The sequence below is a fragment of the Argiope bruennichi genome, chromosome X2 (genome assembly GCF_947563725.1).
Source record: "Argiope bruennichi chromosome X2, qqArgBrue1.1, whole genome shotgun sequence".
In the NCBI taxonomy this organism is placed as follows: domain Eukaryota; kingdom Metazoa; phylum Arthropoda; class Arachnida; order Araneae; family Araneidae; genus Argiope; species Argiope bruennichi.
Genome location: NC_079163.1, coordinates 60,012,590 through 60,035,656, shown reverse-complemented (window position 1 = coordinate 60,035,656; position 23,067 = coordinate 60,012,590). Strand labels below are relative to the sequence as shown.

The 23,067-nt window shown below is 30.8% G+C and overlaps 1 protein-coding gene across 4 annotated transcripts in view; it reads right to left on the bottom strand.

The window, feature by feature from the left end:
* LOC129960074 (SEC14-like protein 2) overlaps nucleotides 1–22,312 on the bottom strand; it is a 51,211-nt gene extending 28,899 nt beyond the window's left edge. Inside the window, exon 1 of one of the 4 annotated variants that reach the window (XM_056073159.1) lies at nucleotides 22,206–22,312. The gene's annotated coding sequence lies outside the window, so the exon portion shown is untranslated. Of the gene's footprint in view, nucleotides 1–1,906; nucleotides 2,047–9,604; nucleotides 9,988–22,205 lie in introns of those variants that run through there. The other 3 variants (XM_056073161.1, XM_056073157.1, XM_056073160.1) reach the window with 3 other exon arrangements.
* Between the last annotated feature and the right edge of the window lie 755 nt (nucleotides 22,313–23,067).

Below are 23,067 nucleotides of genomic sequence, written 5' to 3'. Positions count from 1 at the left end.
TATAATGCGAAAAAACAAAAAATTCTTTTTTTTGTATTAGATTAGATATAATAACTGTACAATGCCTATAACATTCGCGCAAGTGCAAGCAATAAGTTGGCGAAGTTTCATTGCAATCGAATGAAGGTACGGCAGCGCATAAAATACGAACAAACAGAAATTCATTTTTGTATATTAGATATAAAGATGTAATAATTGTACTATGCATATAACCTTTTCGCAAGTGCAAGCAATAAGTTGGCAAAGTTTTATTGCAATCGGATGAACGGTACGGCAGCGCATAAAATACTAACAAACAAAAATTCATTTTTATATAATCGATTAGGTGCCTTTAGTGATCAGTTTATTTTCCAGTGCATTGATTTTTTTTCCAAATCAATCCAACTTCCTACGTTATTTAATCTCTTTGAGAAAGGAAACTTCAAATTGTGATAGGTATTCAACTTGCACTGTATTAAGAGCATTGAGCCCATTCTGTTCATTTTGATACAGTACCTGCCTAATTACCAATTTTGTGACCTCTCCATAAACTTTAGCTTTAATATAATGTAAAATTCAATAACTGCAATAGTTTATCAAATTCTACACATAAAAACATTAGAAAAATGTGTGTACCAAATATGCTTCATATTCTGTTAGAAGAGCGTTTTTTATAGATAGAAGAAGAGGTCATTAACTACAATAGGAATATAAAACTGAGCGGCAAATAATAAAATATTTTATACATCAAATAATATAACAAGAAAGCTTAGCAACATATAAAAATATACAATATATTAAAATGAAATGCATTCTTATTTTTAAAATTTCTGTGTCTAACGACCTGAGCGTAAACATACAAACAAATTTTCGCTTTTATTATTATTAGATATGTAGTGGAAATATTTTCATTTCTATTAAATTTATATGTAGCCTACTTCTTTGAGCTAGGCAATTTTTAACCTCAAATTTGAAGCAGTACTTTAGTTCTCATTCAACTAAGATTTGAACTAGAAGGTAAATGCCAAATTCAATTGAAACATACAGATAAAAATTAACTATAATCATTTAGCATGTTATCTAAATGATCTCAAAGCCCTTTGTTTACATATTTTTCACAAAATTTAATGAAATACTAAATTTAATGAATAATAATCTAATAAATAAAAATGAATTTTTTTTTGTTCTTATTTTATGCGCTGCCATACCGTCTATCCGATTGCAATAAGACTTTGCCAACTTATTGCTTGTACTTGCGGAAAGGTTATATGCATACTATAATTATTACCTATTTACATCTAATATACAAAAATGAATTTCTGTTTGTATTTTATGCGCTGCCATACAGTTCTTCCGATTGCGATAAAACTTTGTCAACTTATTGCTTGCACTTGCGCGATGGTTATAGGCATAATGCAATTACTATATCTAAACTAAAAAAATAGAATAAATATTATTTAGACTTCTTCTCTATATATCATTCAATTTCAATGAATGTATTCATTGTGCACAAGAAAATAAATATTCTTTCAATCATTCCTAATTAAACAAGATAGCTATTTCGAATTTCAAACGATATTTCGAAAATTATTTCTTCTGCGGTACCAGCTAGTGAATTATAAAATAAAGGCATAAGATTTATAACCCATAAACTATTCAGAATTTCACAAAATATGCAATAATGAGATATCAAAGAAGTTATTTGAGAATTTTCAGAAATATGCATTGAAATTGTTTTCATGTTTTTCAAAATAAAATATATACTTTATCGTAAGTAGCTATCACCACAAATCAATAGCAGAATAAATATAATGTATTAAACGGAGTAGCAAAGAAAATATATTTCATTATAAAAATTGAAATCGTTCCATATTTAATTTTGAATATCTCTTTTTAAAATAAACAACATGACATTAGCCTGACTCACCGAACGGTCCAGCTGAGAGGAGAACTAAACAAGTAGCAATCAGCTGAGGTAAAGAGACTAAGTAAGCTTTCTCACAGACAACTTAAAGGAAACGTCGACAGTGGAAGTATCTTCAATATTATCATCACACTTAGTAACGTGACTTTTATATTTTCTTTTTCACGCAACCTCAGGACCTAATGGCCTTGGTTCACAATAGAAATGAGTCGAACTTTTCCTTTTCCATCAACTTTGAATCCACAAGCCGGTTATTTGAGATTGCGTAATGATTGTTTCCTGCTATGTGCCACTGACCACAGATTACAGCAGAAGTTTGCATTAATTCGCTAGGATCATTGCATGCTCATATGAATATATAAGATAAACACGTGGTTCTTTCACATTATTTTGTACAATCAGAACTAGTTACATTAATGAAACATTTTTTCAACCAGCAATTAATTGCAAGTTGAAATTTAAAACTGATGTTACAACTGTTTCAAAACAAACTGTTGGGACTACAACATGTTTAAAAATTTTATATTAAAAGTCACAATTCTAATTTTCGCGTTCGTCACAAGTAATTTCTACTCGCCGAAATCCTAAGAAAGGGTTATGCATGGAGTTTTTGGTACACTTTATGAACTAATAATGAAAACGTACATACAATACCTCCTGCAAAGCTGATGCTTCTAAATTACACTTCATGTTGAAAATATAAATTATGCAGTAATTGAGGAATTTATCAACAAAGAATATTAAATACGTTATTTTCAGTTATGCTTGGTACATCGCTCAGCGAGAAACCAAGAAGAAAAAACAGCCATGTTTAAAATTGGAAAATGAGGTAAGAACCAAATAAAGGGGTTTAGTTTAGTTATAAAAAAAGTCCCGTTTTAAAGCAACACTAGGGCTATTTTGGGACGGATCTCGTAATTTTGAATCGCGGTCAGATGACGAGGACGACACCTGAGCTGACACCCTCCTCTCCAACCAGCCATACCACACCAACGGGAGGGACGTTTGGCCCCGATGGATTTAACTTGCTCCAGACCCGCTTGCAAGACAGTTCTTCGATGGAATCGAGTCTCGAACCTGAAACCCTCCGATTTCACAGCTGAGACCTTACCACCCGGCCACTGCGGTTCCCTACCAAATTACGAGGATATCTCATTAAAGTATAAGAAATTGATCGAAAATTAATCATAATTTACACACAAGTGTTCTTGTTTATTGATATAGTTAATTTAATAAGCATTATATCGCCGAGATAAAATTTCACAATTTAACAATAAATCACATTGCGTTATTATCTCACAGTACTTGGAAGACCAAACTTCGCTTAGTTTTTTTTTTTTATTGTAAATAAAATCCTACCTTATGGCTCCTTTTCAAGTTATAATTATAATCTAACTGAAATGCAAACGGGGTATCGAACATGAGAAAAATGCGTGGGAATCCGAAGCCCTAACCACAACTCCAACTCTCATTCGTTTATGCAGGGTCATGTATAGCCACATGTCAATATTTAGTTATAAAAAATGTTTTGTTTGTGTAAAATCAATTTTTTTTTCCTAGGAAAGACAGCTTTATAGATAAACATAAAAAGCAAAGCCTTATCTAAATATAAAATTTAATCCAAATCATTAGAACCGTTTCCGAGATACACGAAATAAATTTATATATTTACCAGAATTGCTCGTTTAAAGTTACGAGTTCATTTCTCATAAAAAAAAAAGAAAAGAAAAAAAGAAAGAAAGACGCCACAAGTTAGAAAAACACGCCTTTTTGAAATCTTTGCAGGAAATCTGATGTTCAGGTAAGTTAGCAACAGAATTTTAACTTTAAATTCTTCCTTAAGTACGGATAGAAAAGTTCGACGTATCTTTCTTATATAAAAATTGGAACATTTCTTCTTATTCACACCATTTCAATCAAAACATTAGATATCTTTCTTTAAGCCAGTTAAAGAAAGCAGTTGACTCATTATTGAGACTTCAGAAATTTGGCACAAATGAACAAATCTTATTCTACCCAAAGTGAGACGCATCTGAAAGTAAAATGACAGATCAGCTGGGCCAAAACTTGAAAACCATGAATTAATGCTTTTTTTTTTCAGCTGTTTGATTCATTTTTTGAAAAATTCCTCCCTAAATACATTTTTCCTTAATTTTGGTAATGACATTCTTTTAAGTTTTTATATCAATTTTAATATATCTTCACCCAGAATGCTCAATCAAATAGATAATTTGGAATCACAATCAGCAGATAATTTGGAAATAAATCATTGAACACAAAGTAAAATGCAAGTTTTCGATTCTACTGGATAAGCTTACCCACCCAAGAGAAACTGAATGGAACAGCATTGACATCTCATGCTATTTTTCAATTTCTTACAGAACGATTTCTTAATTGTTGAAGCTTCACTGAATAAGTCATTTAAATAAGTCACAAACATTTTTCTAGACGCTCTTTAAATATAAATTATGAAAAATAAAAATTAGCCCAAATGAAGAGCAATTGCTAGAGAAAGTAATCGCGACTGATTTCTGAATAATCCGCAACTCTATTACAGCCGCTTAGAAGGTCAAAGTTTACTAGTTGAAAAAAACTTATTTTCGGTAAACATATGACTGATGCAATGTTATTCATGCCTGTAACGGGATTTCTGCAGTTTCTGACGAAACGCTTTTTCACGCTTCAGAACACCTCGAGTTCGAAAATTACATTGTTAAATTATGTCTCTCTGATTTCTTCGTGTCTAGGAAGACAATAGCTCAAAAATAAATTCTGTAAGACGGATGAAATTTAAGTCAGTCGGTCTTTACACAAAATCTACAGATTTCTATCAAAGAAGTTCGTCTACTTGTTTGTTGGATGACCAGTGAGCACAATAACTTTAAAACGCAAAGGCCAGGAGAAAAAAATTCAGCGCACAGTTTTACCATCTAAAATGTAGATCCGTATCACATTTTGAACCAAATACGTTGAAGGATCACCTGTTTTTGTATCTGTATTCATGGAAACAATATAACACAAAATCGAACAACTTAGGTTAGTGAAACTTATATATCACATTGTTATTAAAATTGTAGTTTTGTGTTAAATTTTGGTTTTAATTGGTTGGAAAAAAAAAAGCCCCCCACCCCACCCCAAAGCCGTACCACATACTACTAAGCACAAAGCATTTTTGAGTGGGACTCGAAAAAAATAATCTTAGCACTCATGATGTTGATGTTCTTGCTCAAGGTCCCTAATTTTTATGCCGAAAGACAGATAATAGCACCTTTATTAGGGAGAATGAGAGAAAGATTTAGAGAGAATACTACCACTGGTGTCTGTGGTGACTCTCTATAAGAAAAGAAATTAAATCCTATGCATGTTAAGGCTCTGATTTACCATTAATTTGCAGTCAGCTGAAAATGAATTGAGAAAATATATCAACCGATAAAAATTTTATCAATTATCAGACTTGAATTGAAAAATCACCAGATTCAAATTCTCAAAAACGTCAGATTTATACTATCTTTTGTTTGGGTCACTCCACATAAGCAATTTTTAATTATGGAATTCTCATGAGTTTTGTATTTTATGCAGATTTTACAATGATACAAAGGTCATAGTTATAAGTGGTTTTCCAAGCTTACGTCTTCCGACCTGCAGTCAAAATATTTATGTTTTAACTTTCTCTTATCTCCTTTCAGGCAGAGATATTTCTCTTATTCTGACTTTTCTTGATTTTGATAGTTAAAAATATACCTACAGATTTGCAAGAGATCTCAGATTAATTTATCAGAGATAATCAACTCATAGTATTTTATTTTATTTTATTTTATTTATTTTTTTTACTTCTCAAACTTTTGCAATCATACGAATCTGTCTATTCTGCGAATTATGCATCTAATTACTTTTCCAGGCGTAAAAGTTGATACTCAAATCAAAAAGTTTATAAATACTAAAAGGCTTCATTTCAGTTTGAAAATGACATTCATTTACTTGTTTCTTGTGTATTTTAACACTTTCTTTAGGAGAATTCCACCTTCGGCAATACGTCATTTAGGATAACACACGGAAATCTCCTTTTGTACGACAAGTATAGCCAGTGAAAGTATTCAGTTTTTTTTGTTTTTTGTTTTTTAGGGGGGGGGGGATATCTAGAGGAATATTTTCTATGGATATCTTTTCTTAAAAAATTAAGATTCCTTCAATGAGGAAAACGGAAAGTGCAAAAAGCTCAAAGTGAAACAGAGTCAAGCAGGCCATCTTAAAATCCATTTTTTTTAAAAGAAAATTTTGAAACATGCATTTTTTTTTGAATCATAACCAATTTTTATTACAAGCCATCAGTTTTTTACTCCAAATAAATCCAGATAATCAAATGCATTTCAGATAATAACTTACATATAAAAGGAAGTTTCATCTTATGCATTCAATAAAACATATATATAATTATTTTGGCTTCATTTTGTGTTGTTAACGAAGATTTTTTAAAACTTGCATCTCAAAGGAATCAAAAACAAACACATGCAAATAATTTATGTTTAAGATAACAGTTATTCCTTATTTGATAAAAGGTCAATATCAACCATCGTCCGAGTATCTGTATTTTAATTTCAGAGGATAATTATTTGACTCACCGCTTTTCATTTCTTATAATCACATCTTAACTCTTTCTAATTTTATAGGAATTCAAATTCCGAAATTGTTTTGAAACATGAAAACAGCTACAAAAGAAATTCAGGATTGATATAGTTAAAAAATTAAATATCTTTATACTTATAAAATAAAATGATTCTTTATTCATCTATTTTCCCTACAATATTGATGACCCATAAATTATTCCCAGCTGAAGTGTTGTGTAAAAAGAGATTAACCATTTTGTTTCAAATATCCATTCCTTATTGGAATTTAAATATTATAATACAACTTCACATGGTTAATTGCATTAACTACTTATTTTGGTCAGTAATCATATTATTGTGATATAACATGATTAATTACATTGACAAATAATTCTAATTAGTACTTTTTCCATTTTAAGACATGTTCACACTAAAGAAAAGAAAGAAATGCTTTTTTCGAAGTTGATTAAGAATTTACCTTTACGCTCAAAAAACATAGATAATAGAGCCTGAACAGTTATCAAAAAAACATCTAAAATACTCTTTTTATATTTCATGACCAAAACGAAGATAATATATATATATAAAGCATAAATAAATATATTCTGGCATAATTCATACATAATTCTAAGTATCTTTTGTTCGTTGGCCTTTGCTAACAGTAAATCATTGTTTCATTCGTTAATCACGTACTTCTGATGTAAATATGCTCTGAATCTGATATGAATTGCAAGAGACAATCACACAAATTTTCTAAAAATATGGCACGCACAAAAAATTTGGGTGAAACACAATTACTAAGTTAACGTCACACTAAAGCGTCATAACAAATTGTAGGCGATGATATAATAACAATTGAAGGGTAATAAGGCTGGAAACAATGCAGCGTAAACAAACGTGTTTAAAATACGATCTTAGAGAAATGTGTTATTTTCGCTATCTGGAAGAAATAAATATTAGTAGTTTCAATGCTAATACGCAGGTATAAATGAATAACGTTCATGGCAGAAATTTGTAATTTCCATCCTGTCGTTAATCAATTATTCCTTTCTCGCTTGAATAAAGAAAAATTCCACGAATTTTCATTTTATAATTATAAGAAATTGACTTTTACGTGGAGAAAAATATGTGGCAATGCAATATTAAATGAGTTGTATCTAAGAGACCAAGCTTCGCTTGGAAGGTTTTTTTTTTTTTTTTTTTTTTTTTGTAAAATTGTAAATAAAATCCTATTCTATGGCTCGTTTAAAGTTATAAGCGAAATCTAATTCAATTGCAAACGCGGGATCGAACATGAGAAAAAAAAAGCATATGAACTCGAAGCCGTAAACACTACTCCGTCTTTCATACGCTTATGCAGGTCATGTATGCATGTCAACATTTGGTTCTAAAAAAGATGTTTTGTTTGTGTAAAATCGAGGTTTTTTTTTTTTTTTTTTTCAGAAAAGACACCTATACAGATAAACATAAAAAGCAAAACCTTATCTAAATATAAAATTTGACCCAATTCATTAAAGCCGTTTTCGAGATACACGAAATGAATTTTATATATACAAGAATTGCTCGTTAAAGATATAAGTTATAAAAATGATACATTTTCATAGCTATCAGGTTTTCTTACTCAACGCACTGTCTGGATATATGATACAACAGCTGAATCCTAAATAAAACATGATGAAATTATGGTTATACACTTTAAATCAAACTACATAGGCACTTATAAATACTTTCAATCTAAAATCCCATTTGTCATTATTTGAGATTAAAAAAAATTAAGCTTTCAAACTCGTTTTTACTCCTATATTCACAGAGCGGCAACTGGAGATACGTGGAGTGAAATTTGGCAGATGAAAATGTTATTCCTAATGGAATAACCAATATCCATGATTATTTCAATATTCAACACAACTTCAACCATGGTGATTTGTAGTGGTGTAGCAAGAGAAAGGGTGCATCAGGACCCAGGGTGCCATTCAAAGAGGGGCATTGTGGAAACAACATACGAGAATCATCAGTGGAGGGAGTAATTAGAAGTATGGATGGCTCGATGGCTTTTTTGTTTTCAGCTTCTAATTGTATGATGAAAGTTAAAAGCTTTACAAATAAATTTATTTATCCATAAATCTTTTAATTGGGTTATTGCATCATGTGAATAAACCACTGGTACCTACATCCAAAAGTGAACACAAGAGTGTTTATGTCACTTTTTAAAGTCATATATAATGAAGGGGCAAAAATAATAAGACCCATGATAGGAGCATCATTGGTGAAATTTTGGAATTTTCCCCCTGATGCAAGTTAAATTCCTCAAGATCAGACATCAACCAACTAGTTTGATTAGGAGTTGCCGCCTTTGGTCTCATCCTCGTCATCTGCTCTCAGTCACACAGTTTTATTAAACTGAATTATAATCTAGTTTCCGAAATTTCCCCTCACAAGTAATGGTTTAATGAGTTTTGAATTTAGAGAGTAATGGATTTTGACACTAAAGATTAATCGATCTTTATATTTGGGGCATAATTCTAAGGTAACATTATAATAATAATTATATCTAAAATAAAACAGCAGATGAAATAACAAGCAACGAAACAACTATCAGACACTTACTGGCTACTGGAATGCAGAAACCTTATAACGAATCAAACCATGTTTTAAGTACGAAGCGGAAGTCTATTTGACAGCTACTTCCGTCGCTTACCACAATTATGTGTATTATCATTGATATATCCGAGTGGAAATTTTTAATATTCCACTTATATTTTAATATATGTGGAATATTATTTTCATTAATAAATATTTTTATATTTTAGTATTTGAGATCATGACCCCTTTTTTTTTTATTTGAAGTAATAAAATTTTGAAATTGGATTCATTTAATCAAGCTCGATTTCTTACTTAACATTCATCTAATTAGAAACAAATTTTCAAATGATTGAGAAAATCTTATAAAAAACATTATTTCGAACACAGTAGGAGCACGTGAGATTTAAAAATAATTAACAGTTTCCATCACAGAATTTTTTAAATTCACATTACACAAAAATTATGCATTTATAAATAAATGAAAAAAGTAAATTTACAAAATAAACGTACTCACCTAACTATTCAATACCAATTTCTTTCGGTTATGAAAACATCGATCCCATGAAATGTGTGATTTAAAGGTGAGAGTGGAATTTCTGAAATGTTAGCATTAACATACCTAGTTTTTCCCTGATCGTAATCGAAAGGATAATTCAATAATGCTGGACAGAAATTAAACATCAGATTTTAATCCTATGAAATGTATGATTTAAAGGAGAGAGTGGAATTTCGGAAATGTTAACATTAACATACCTAGGTTTTCTCCCCGATCGTAATCGAAAAGATTATTCAATAATGCTGGATGGAAAGTAAACATGAGATTCCGATCAGTCAGTCTCAGCCAGCATTTCAAAATCCGGATTGTAAACAAAGAAAACGACAGAAACGCCCTCTTCTGAATGAAACTCAAGCCTGTTATGCGAGGCCACTTCAATGCGTCACTTCCGGTCGACGAGAAGAGTGGGACCTCCGTTACTGAGTGAGAGAGACGGCTTCACTCAAAACAGGAACTTGCGAAAGGAGAGAGAATTGTGTATTGCAGCTTCGGGGAATCGATTACTCACTGGACTTATACTACCGTCTTTTTCAAAAACAGAATCATTTTTCGTTAGAATTTTTTTTAAAAAGATAAAGGCAGATAAACAATTGGAAAATAATATTCAAATAAATAAGTTAAGACGCTAATGATTGTTCCGTTAAATGGTGTAACACCGTAACGGATAATGTGATTTTTCTTTGAATTCAGTACGATTAAATAAAGTAATACGCAAATTAAGCTTGTTAAATTTTATATTAGGATTGCATGAAATATTTTGATAGAAATTAATTTTTTATCTATTTTACATTATTTTTATATAAAAATTTATTCCAAGTATTAATTAAATTCTTTTTAGGAAATGTTAGATTTGAGAAAATCTTCATGCTTACAGAAAACGACTCAAAAATGGAACATCCTTTAAATTTGATTCTGTCATTTAAAAATAATTTACGTTATAATTTGTTTAATTATTTGATAATAAGACAAAATTAAATTATTTTCGCAATGCAATAATTTCATATTTTCAACAAAAAAGGAAAGGAAAGAATGGGAAATGAAGGAAAGAGATGAAAAAATTATCTGATAGAAAGGAAATAAATTTATACATATAAATGCATGCTGATTTTGACTAACTGGAAAAACTGTTAAAAAACAACTGATTGCAATATCAATATAAATTAATTCATAATCAAATAAAAACGTAACAAAACGGAATCATATCAATGTCATTGGCTTTACAAAATCTAATTAACCCTTCTGACGACTTTTTCCAAAGAAATTTTCTACAAGACAAATTAATATATTTCATCTTCTCTTATACGAAGAAAATAAAGAGAAAATATTGTAATCGTCAAAAAATTCGACGTGCAGATTTTGACGTATCTCTAAGTTTCAGACCTCACAAAACATATTAAAATTATGTCTGTCAGTCTGTAAACTCAACAACACTTTGAGCTTAGCGGATAAAATTTTGGAATATGGATTTTGCCCTAAATTTGTAGATTTCTGTCAAAGTTTGAATGAAATCCATTCTCAAGAAGCTTGTCTATCCGAGTGTAAGTGAATACAATAATTACTAAATGCAAAAAGTTAGATGTATAGAGTTTGACACACAGTTTTAATGTCTAAAGTGTCAATTCGAGTCAAATCTGAATCAAATCCATCAGGGATCTTCTATCGGTCACATTCGCATGCATGTCTGTGCGATAGCTCAAAACCGCAACAGCTTAGATAATTAAAATTGAATATGTCATCTTGTTGCTAAAATTATAGTTTTATGTCAAATTTTGGCTTCAGTTGGTTAAAAAAAAAGAATCCAAAAGATATACTCGGTTTTCTTCATTATGTTGCGAAGCACAAGACCCTCATGTGTGGGATAGGGAAAATGAAATTATTAGCAATCGTAGCGTGTCCAGGATTAACAATTTTTATCGACATAATAGAATAACAATGTCATTATTGATACGCCCTTGTATCTTTTTTGTATAATACCTTTATTAACCCGTTCGTTGCCAGGAATCATACCTGTGATTCAGACCACTATCTAATAAGATGCATACTTCTTTACTTTCTCTTAACTGTAGTAGAGAAAAGAATATTTTATTACATTGAAGGTGTGAATCACAGGCCATTCACACGATGAATAATGGGATAAAACAAAGAAATTTAATACGTTCATAATTTCATTTGATGAGAATTCGCATCACGCGATACTGCGTGATTGGCAATTAACTTGTTAATGAGAATGCGATAAAACTTCTGGCAAACTACTCAAGTAGGTTTATTCTTTGCATTGTTGGTAGAATACGTTCCTCACTAAATACTATTGAATTTATAACTTTTTTTCTAGTGAGCCGAGACCTTCTATCAAACTTGCTATTGTTAATTTTCTTTTCTGGCGAATCTAGGTTCGAGGCGCCACATTCTGGGATAGATACTTTCCTTTTATTCTGAATTTTGTCCTTATACATATTTTTAAACTAATAAGTACTAGACGAAGAAGAGGAAAATAAGTGTAATTTCGAATTCGTTTTAATTCAAGGTAGCGTTAGTTGAGGTATTGTGTAAGTTTGTCGTAGTTAAACAATTTTACATCTTTACGATAATTTGACTTAAAAAAAGGGAGGGGAAGTCGTTATAGTGAGAGGGAAATTTTACAAATTGAAGTTAACTTTCGCTTTTGTTGTTTCAGAAAGAAAATTTTCTATTCAAATAAGCCTGGAGCATGAATTATTTAACTAAAATACAAAAAAGATACAAGTGCGTGTCAATTCTGACACTGTTATTCTATTGTGTCGAAATCGAACAGGAAATTTCCGACGAAAAAATGAGTTTGTGTAGACAAAGTAAGGTAAAAACAATGGAACAGATATATTCTAATATAAAGCAATCATTTACATTTTCTTTCTCTGACAAATAATCTACAAGGATTTGAAGAAAAAATCCTCCCTTTTATTTCTCAAGAGGAAACACAATGCAAAAACAGTTACTTTGAAACTATTCATTCGAATACATTTGAAACTAATCGTAGACAAAGGAGCACGCAACGGATAATACCTACGTATGCACACACATTATATAGTACATATGTGTGTACTTTCCCAAATAAAACAAGCAAACTATGCTTTAAGAGTCTGTTAAAACTCATGATAATCTATCTCTGCATTACATTCTTTCTATCAGATTTGGTTAATAAGGTAAAATAAAATTTCGAACCTTGCATTTCTTTCGGATTTAGAATAATCTTTCAATTCCGAATAGAAAAAAAAATCTTTAAAAAAAATTATAACAATTATGGCGGGAAAAAAAACTTGCCATTTCATTATATCCTTATTTCCTGTCAACCATTCTACAATTTCTTATTCTTGTTTTTAATCATTTATATAATACAATGAGAGATGCACAAGGGACAATGCGAGGAACAAGAGTATAAAACTTCCTTTATAGATATAAGAAAGCAGTTAGATTAATTTCGTTGGGAAAGTAAAATCTAAATGCTTTAGAGGCTCAGCATTTGAGCGAAATCCGTACAGAGAGTAAAACAAAATTTGCTGACAGAGACTTTATATAATCGGCAAAGTAAGAATTATTACGATATTTTGTTAATAAGGAATGCAATAGAACAGAAGAAAACAAACTCCGAGACTATCATTTAGTCTAAATATGGAACAGCATTGATATACAGTCATTTTCACCCAAAAAGTTTATCGCCAAATTTTAGCGAAATGGCTGGATGTGGCGCGAGCGACAGCAATAGCGTTTCCAATCTAAAGGTTCCGAGGAACGCTGCAGCAAATTAACGGAAATATAGAAAAAAAAAAGACAATAAATGCAGTAAAATGAAATGCATGCAAAAAAATTTAATCAAAAATAATGAAAGTAAGCAAAAGAAGTATGTGCAGCAGAAAAAAATCAAGAGAAATGAACAGGAAAGATCGAAATACAGTAGCATACAGTAACATAAAAAAAAATGGCGGCCATGTAACCCCAAACAAAACGCTACCGAAAAATTGCCTACCTCGTAAGGTGTCAAATGACTGTATATCAAAGATTAGCCCTAAATATTTCCGCACATGTGCTATAAAAAATGTTTTGTAGTTATTTTTGATGATTTCTTTTTGATTCCGCATGACATTACCATGTTATATCGGGTGGAGGCTAGACTTAAGTCTAAAGCTAATTTTTCCTCTTAGATGTTAAGCCACGGTCAACGCTGTGCGGGTACTACTAGTAAATAATAATTAATAATTTATATTTGTTTCTTAACAATTTATAAAGGTTGCTTCAAAGTATAATAAATTGAAGCTACATATTGTACTGATATTTTAGAAAAAAGTACCGTTTCCAAAACTGCTATTTATATTTTGTGATAGCATATGAAATGCAATACTTTAAGAAAAATGATTCATTTATGATTTGTACCAGGTTTTTAAGTAACCCTTTTCTAGATTCTCTAGCTAGAATCAACACTAGTAAACGTATCCAGTTGAAACTTGTTATATATATTATAAAGGCTTCCATAATACAACATATTAGTTCAACCAGATTAGAATACGACAAGTAAATAAAAAAACCCAAAAAAACATAAAAGTTTATTTAATCACAGCATTCATTCCCTGTATATTGTATTTGAGTCAATTGCATGTTAAAAATATGTCACATAATACCCATGCAGCAAATTGGAATTTTGTGGGAACTGGAGCAATAAGGAATTTTATCCTGGGAGGTATAAATTATATACAAGAAAGAAATGACGACATACGTCAGTCCACGACATAAGAGAAGAGCAAAAGAGACCGAAATTTTTCTCTATTGATTTTATACTATGAGAATCTGATAGAGATTTCTTTGACACGTGTAGATTTAGGCAAGGGAATTTAGGTATCTTTAAAAGAATGTTTCAAAGCATTAAGGTTTTTTAATCCCTTCATTCGGACCATGGGAACATGCTGATTAAAGCAGTTTTACAGAGTTCGTGTAGTATTAATTAAATAGAAAAGGTGGAATTGGATCAGGAAATAAAGAAGCCATTTTAGAATGAAGTTAATATGGGTTAAATTAAGATGAAAATTAGAAATTAATTAAGTTTAAATTAGATTTAAAAGTATCATTACACACACACAAACATATTTATGTAGTTTCTATTAGAGATTGGGATTTTTTTTTACTCCTCAATTATTTTATTAACCAGGTATTTTCGATGCAAGATGGATATAGGAGCTCATATTCCTAGCTAGGGGTCTAATAGGACATCAAATTATACTAGCCCATGGCACTCAAATTTGTTTAAATAGCCCTGTTGCTTCAGGAGCTGAGAAATAAATTAGTTTTAAATTCACAACTTTCTGTCACGTAATCAGATGCATAGGCGGTTCATTCACAAATTGGAAATTTTTTGTTTTTTACATGCTAGAGTTCTACATATTTATTATTTTGTCTAAGGTCATATAGATAATCATTGTCTGACTACGAGGGTTTTCAAGGACACACATTATCATTTGCTCTTTCAGAGAAAGACGAAAAAACAAAAAGCGCTGTTTTGATGCGAGCCTTAAGATTTCCATTTTTGGATAATTTGAATCTTGTGGTGGAACCATTTAAAATGTATCGCATATATTCTCTTGGTTAGGCACGATTTGAATCTTGTAAGGGCATATTTAAAAATAGATCTTATATATTCTTCTCTATAGAACAAGGGATACACATTTCATGTGAAACATTGAGCCTTTGTAAAAGAAGAGACTCAAACAAGATATAGTTTCAACCACAACAAACATAATTTCTTGATACTTTTTAAGATGTTTGCTACAATTTAATGAATGAATCTCAATACTTGTCATTCTCAATGATTCCAAACAAAACTTCAGTGTTTCAAAATATTTTCGCTTTAGCATAGAGCATACAATAACTCTACTGTACTCTTAAGAAGAGTCCGTTCAAATCAGTTACAAATTCAATCGTTTTTCTTTTTGGCAATTTCAAAATCATTCAAAGCAATTTTGTTGGATTAGTTTAGCTTAGCTTAATTATATTAACGTCCCACTTTAAAGCAACACTATGGCTATTTTGGGTAGGACCTCGTAATTTTGAACCGCGGTCAGATGTCGAGGACGACATCTGAGCTGGCACCCCCCTCTCCACACCACACCAGCGAGATGAACAATTTTGTTGGAATAAAACATTCAGTAGACTGATACTTTCCTGAGTTTCAACTTTCAGATGTTGCTAATTAAGCTCAAGTTCAAAATAAAAGGTTGGTGATAAATGCTACTCTTATAAATTGATCTTCAATAAAAGGTTTCCAATAACACAGCTACTTGTATATATATAAAATAATTTTAAGTACTCACACTAATATATTCACATTCCATTAAAAACTGAAAAGAAAGTATAGAAGTCTATTTATTTCCATTTTCTACTTTAGATGGAAAGGAAATTTTGATCCTCTATTAATGGAAATCTGCAAATCTTATAATCATTTGCCATAAGTAAAAAAAAAAAAAAAAAAAAAAAAAAAAAACCCGCTAACATTGTTTACGTTTTTAGCATTAAATGAATAATAAAATGTCATCTTTAGTGTCAGATGTAGGTGAAAAGAGTTCTACGCAGTAAAAGAAAATTAATGTTCCTGTCCCTGAGATATGACACAAAAAAAATATGAAGCAAAGAGTGGCAGTTGTAAACATATCTTATATAAATCTACAATATTTGCAATATTATTTTCCAAGAAAATTTCTATTGTTTTCTTTTAATATGTATATTTAGTCTTAATTTTCAATTCTTGGTTTCCCTGAAGCATCATATCCATTAAAAGAATTTCCTTAACCTTAATTCATTGTAATAATATCAGATCACGTTTTGAAATTCTTTTGGCAAAATGTGCATATCAGAGCATTAGGCACAATTCAAATTTTTTTTCATTTGTAATTAATGTTGAATTATTTTATTTTAATCTAGAAAAAAATAATAACAAAATCCTAACTTCTATATAAAGAATTTTTAAAAAAATCACTTGTATTTAATTCAAAATAATTCTTAAAAATAAAAGTTTTCAATTATTTTTCTTGCAGTCCATTCTCTGATTTTCAAAGGGGCCGCGGTGGCCTGGTGGTAAGGTCCTGGTTTCGGAACCAGAAGGCTTCAGGTTCGTAGAACCCGTTCCACCAAAGAACCGCCGTGTAAGCTGATCCAGCACACGCCACATCCGTCGGGGCAAACACCCTCCCGCTGGTGCTGCGTGGAAGCTTGGAAAGAGGGAGCCAGCTCAGGTGTCGTCCTCGTCATCTGACCGAGGTTCGAAATTACGAGGTCCATCCCGAAATAGCCCTAGTGCTGCTTTAAAACGGGACGTTAATATAACTATAAACTAAACTCTAATTTTTGAAGATTTACTCCCTTGTGAGTGAATAATAATAATGAAAAAATTATGAAATTTAAATGTGAAAAATAAAATGTCCGATTGCTACTTTTCTATTTATTTACAGAAAGGATTTAACAGTAAAATATTTTTAATAAATTATTATTTAACATTACCATTTTCAATTTTTTTAAAAAAAATGTATATTCAGTTTAAATGGCCCAGAAAAGAAATTTCATCAGCAGGAAAACGTTTAAAAAACTCTTTCACTATTTCTGCTGTATTCTAGACGGTACCTAAGGAAGAGCAATGAGGAATGAATGATCTTTACTACTGTGCCCAACAGCATCTTCCTTTCACAGATTGTATAATGGAATGAATGCGTTTTACTACTGCACGCGGTCAGCAGTAAAAATCTGTACTTTCTGGAACTTTCATTTTTACTTAGAGAAGTATATAGTTTTTCGTTACTTTTCCGCTGAATATTGAAACATGTAAAAGGAATGCAATTAGATTATGAATGAATCTACATATCGTATAATTTACATCACAATATAAAAGATTACAATCATGTTGCAGCAATTCAATCTGAAAAAGTTGAGGTGCTGCAGTCTCTTAGTGCTTATACATGATGTGTTTCTATCCGTTCGGCAACGTGATTAGGTTTTTAAAAACTGTAAAGGGCTTCAATTTATGTAACTTTAATTAATTATATTTTCATTGATACTTTTTCTTTTGTCATCCATACATATGTAGTTCTTCAAAGCAATTTCTTATAACGCAAACGAGAATAACATATCCTAAGTAACTTGTATTTTATAACTACAATAATAGATTGAAAGGAAAGTCAATAGTCAATTTTAATCCCCTTGGCCGCTTAAGCGACCAAATGCATATATAAGTCAGCTCTTTATAAGTAAAGCTGTTCGTTTGATAATTAATATAATCAATACAACGATAATGAGTACAGGAAACTTGTGTTGTTATGACTACGGGCATGGCATTGCATTGAATAGGGTTAATTAAAAGGCAGAATAATTATTTTTTTTTCTATTTAACAATTTTTCGATAAAGCAAGAAATCCTTCATTTAAGTATAGTGATGCTAAATCCGAAATAGAAATCGGATTTTCTGCAGGCAAAAGATTTTATAAACTACACTTATGTTAACCGTAAATGAATCCTCCCTTTCCAATATTAGCGCCCATGTGATACTAAATGACCCAGTCGCCGAGAACAATAATGTAATACGGAGTGTTCTTAGAGCCATTCATTCATTCAATGCATCTAGACAAAAACCGATATATTTTATTTACACAATTTAGAATCAAAAGAATATTTTCTCAATAACACTATGCAAGCATGAAAAATTCTAGCTTTCATCAGGATATTTTGACGCACTCACTACTCTAACATAAGTACTGCACTACCACGTGATCAATTTAAAAAAATAACAAATTCTATGTCATGCAACCCATGCCCCTAAGGAAATACGTCCTGTTATCAGAGATGTGGCCAACACGCCCATTCCAGAAAAACAAGAATCCGCTTATTTAGCCTGAGACTTTTCAGCCCTATATTTGGGGGGGGGATAACATTCCGCCCCAGAGGGGTGTTATTAACACACACACACACACGCCTCCACGGTGGGATGTTAAACGGATGAATGGTATTCTTCAGAACGAGAGAGACAGAGAACGCACAAAGCAGAAAAAAGGGATTGATTCATAAATCCTTCCTTCGTTTGATTGACTTCATTTAATAAAAGAAAGACATTCCAGCTTTCGGCTAAATTATTCTTTTTTGTTAATCAAGTGAATATTTGTTTTCTTATTGATTTGTGATTTCCTTGTGATGAAGAGCAGGGATGTTTCCCAATCCAACGAAAGGCTCAATCATAATTATTTAAGGTATAGTTTTCAGAAATCCTAACAAGTGATTAATCTTATGATACAAAAACGAAGAAATTATTAAGCCATTTATCACATTTTGCAGTATCAGAGATTCTATTCACTTGTAAAAAAAATCCAAGATTTACTTTTTGGGTAAAATATTCATTTTCCAAGATATTTCCCACCAAGAAATTTCGCCCCTTTTGTTATAGACGAACAATGAATACTCATGGTAAAAATTCGATACTTCATCATAGTATTTCATTTCTTTTTTACATTGAAAATAAATAGCGACATAAAAAGATAACAAAAACTAACTTTAAAGAATAGATATTTTGATATATAATTTTGAAACTGTTCTTCGATTGAGAAAAACGATGCAAACGATGCAATACAAATATTTTTTCAACTTTTAGTCCAATCTCTGCTCTAATTCTACATTTATCAAATGATTTGAAATAAAGGAGAAAATATTTGTTCACATAAATAAATTATTTGGTGAAAAGCATCAACAATTTTAAAATTGTAGTGAACAGTGAAAAAAAAAAACGTTATATGAAAATGTCTAAAATGGAGAAACGAAAAACGAATAAAGATGACAAAGAGTGTTCAGAACATTGCGAAACAATTCTTTAAAAGTCAATAATACAGCAAAATCTTTCATTGAATACACCTTTAGAATATCACTGCAGATCTGATAGAACCCCTCAAGCACAGTTCTAGATTACATTCATTCTTCGGCTTTCCATTAGGGCTTATCTTTCATTTACAGGTTCAAGGCCCAAACCGCTTATCTACTTTTGTTTTCATGAACCATATTTTATCAAAAAAGTTACTATTAGATCACTTTTATTATTCCATGACAATACATATTGGAAGGTATTATCAATAATTCAATTATAGGGATGATGCTTTGTGGCAGTAATCACCAGTAGATGAAGCCCCTTATACACATAAATACAAGCATTTCATTTTAGGGATAAACAAACATTTTTAAAACTCTCATGCTATTTTTTTTAATTAGTGGAAAAGACAACAGTTATTGTTGTTATCAGATCAATAGGATAATGCTGAAAATTTCGTTCTATGTTTATAGATCATTTTTCTATACAGATCAAAATGCAGACTCAATTCCCAGTCATGACATTAGTACGCTACACTTTATGTCTATATGTTATGAACATGCGGGAAAACTTTGTGATTTTTCTATTTCTCTAGCTTGTTGCTAATGTTCTCGCATTCATTAAAGTCAGAGTCTTCCTACACCTAGCAGTTATTCAAATTACATTCAAACAAAGGAAAAGAAATTTCGCGACTTTTGGACCTTTCCTTTTTTCGTGGCATTATTTTTGTAGTAAATAAAGGGTTTCCAGATGATCATTATACATTTAAATTCTGCAATAAGAACATAAGAGATTCTTTCCAGTGAATAACGATGCTGTGTTGTGGTATTGAACCAAGAGTGATTTCATCACCTTCTCATAATGATTATTGGTATCCCGTTCGCTAGTTTACAGTTCATCCTTTCTTGGAAAAGCATGATCAGAGAATTTTCCTGGAGCTTAACAAAACTATATTTTATTGAAAATAATTACTGTTTTAGGCTGAACAAAATTTTTTAAAGGACATACGTAACCAATTACCACCAACTATTTGTGCTCTAGACAATCAAAAATGGTGCGAAAGATGGGAAGACGTAGAGCCAGATAAAATCTTCATGAAAATAAAGAGGAACGTTTAATGGAACAAAAATGGAACGTTGAAAATGGATTTATTGCATGCGTTCATATTTTCAATAACCCTATTTTCAACCCTTATTTGCATGATGATGGGAATTTCCCTCATAAGATTTAGTGAACAAAAAATTGTACTCAAAACAGGTGTACTGTAAATTGGTTGTTGCTGTCAGCTTTTTTCATGATTATAGCTTAATAAGGAATGTAGCTGCAAAAAAAAAAAAAAAAATGTTACAATCATGTTGTTTTTTTTTATGGCACTTGCCACGGACAAGTTCCTGTTCGAGAGACAACCGATTTAAGCCTAAGGGGGTGCGCCTCTTATTTTTATCGTAGAACCATCTTGGACTAAGAGTGCGACTTGACTACTCACGCATCACTCATTCGCTTGCACAACCCCTTTTTACAGAAGGGAACATTCACTCATCTCACAAATAGAACAGGAAGAACAACCATGCCCAAACAGGGACTTGAACCCGGGAGGCCCAGATCAAGGGGAAGACGCGCTACTCCTATACCAGGACGCCGGCTGTTACAATCATTATAGCGGGTTTAAACTTGTCATTCCGCTGTTTTTTTGTGGTTGAAAGAATAGTGCTATTTCTTGAATATTTTTTTTATAACTAATCTGAAATTTTTTTGCTATTTAAAGGGATAATGAGAGGAGAAAATTAGAAGAGAGGGATATTGAAGAGGAAGCTTAAAATGTAAATTTGCATGATGATGGATATTTCAGTCATATCGTTTCTCTAATAATTTTATAATATATATTTATATTACGATTTTTTGAAACATTTTTCTTTTAATCTAGAGCATGAATTATATCACCCTGATTTATTTCACAAAAAAAGAAAAGATTGTGCAAAGAAGGGTTAAGATGCTTCAAGATGTATTCATCAGCATTATAGCATGATTCTATTGAAACAGAAGGCTGTTATGAACTCTAACGAAAAAAGGTTCGAGTATTGCTATGCTATTGTAAAGAGATCTATCCATTGAAAAAGTAGGAAATCATTATTCCACAATTCTTTGAGCACACTTCTTTCAAAGTAATTGTAAATAATAATCGAACTGTTAAAGAGTAATTTATTTATTCAAACATTAGAATTATGAAACCGTTCATTAAAATTCTTCGACAATATAAGAGTAATTGGGTTAAAGCAAATTCTGCTTTATATTTTTTTTACTATGTTCTATCACAACGTTTTTATTTGAATATTGTCTGCAATCATGTTATTATCCATTTTACACCTTTCTATATTCGTTCCAGAAAAAAAAAAAAAAAAAAAAAAAAAAAAAAAAAGAAAGAAAGAAATTATAGGCGAATTTTTAAATCTAGGATTACTCTCAAAATAACACAAATTATAAATAGAATTTATTCAGTTGCAAATGAAATAGATTTTACTAAGATTGTTTTGATTTATTTATCTTTTTATAATACAACATGATTAAAATAAAATTTGTGATCTACTTTTTCCATTTTACAGTTATTTTTTAAATTGCATTTATTATGTCCTATAAATATAGTCAACATAATAACACTTCATTAAAAAAAAAGAAATTAATTCAACAGTGAGAATATTTTTTACGTACTTTGGCTCAATTCGGCTGGAAGAATTGTTTTGCAGTTGTCTTCTCTTATTAAATGAGTGCGCTGCTATGGAGCTGCATTACTTCTGATTCGGAAACATGAATATGAATAGATAAAATTAATATAAAAAGATAAAAGTGATCTCATCATTTCATGATAAAAAGCAGCTGATAAAAAGAGATGTCAACTTGCCCTAAACATCGCTTAATACCAAGAAGATAAATAACATATATCAAATGAGCTACGACTGAAATTTTGTTTGCAAATGCGTTATCGCGACACATATATTTAGAAATCAGTTTGTTTTAAAAACCCATTTTCGAAAATTTTTGTTTTTTAAATAAGGAAAAAAAAAAAGCTTTTCTTCAAGATTCCATATTACAGGACGCGGCAAAGATTAATGAATGAATATAAGCAATGTCGTTTCGTGCTAAATTCCAGTGAAAGTACTGTAACTTAATGCTCTGCATTATGCAATGATGCTTTCTGCATAAATTAAATTAAGCCATTTTAAATCAGTATATATACAATTATTATGAGGTTTTTGACATGTTGAAGATTATTTTTAACTCTTTCTAGGGCCGTGAGAAGTATGCTTCCCACCAAATTTATCAATCTTTGTATGAATTTATGTAGGTTGGCATCAGTTCTGACAATTTTTTTAGAATGACAGAAAGCTAGAGGCTTCAGTACTTTATTTTACTCAAAATGATGTGTCTTGATTTGTTACTTAATTATTAATTAACCTAAAAAATTAATTAATCAAATTAAATTTTTCTAATCAGCTAAATGAATCCCTTTTCTTATTCTAATTTCAAGCCTAAAAATATTTTAACATAATATGACTAGAAAAAAATGGCCCTT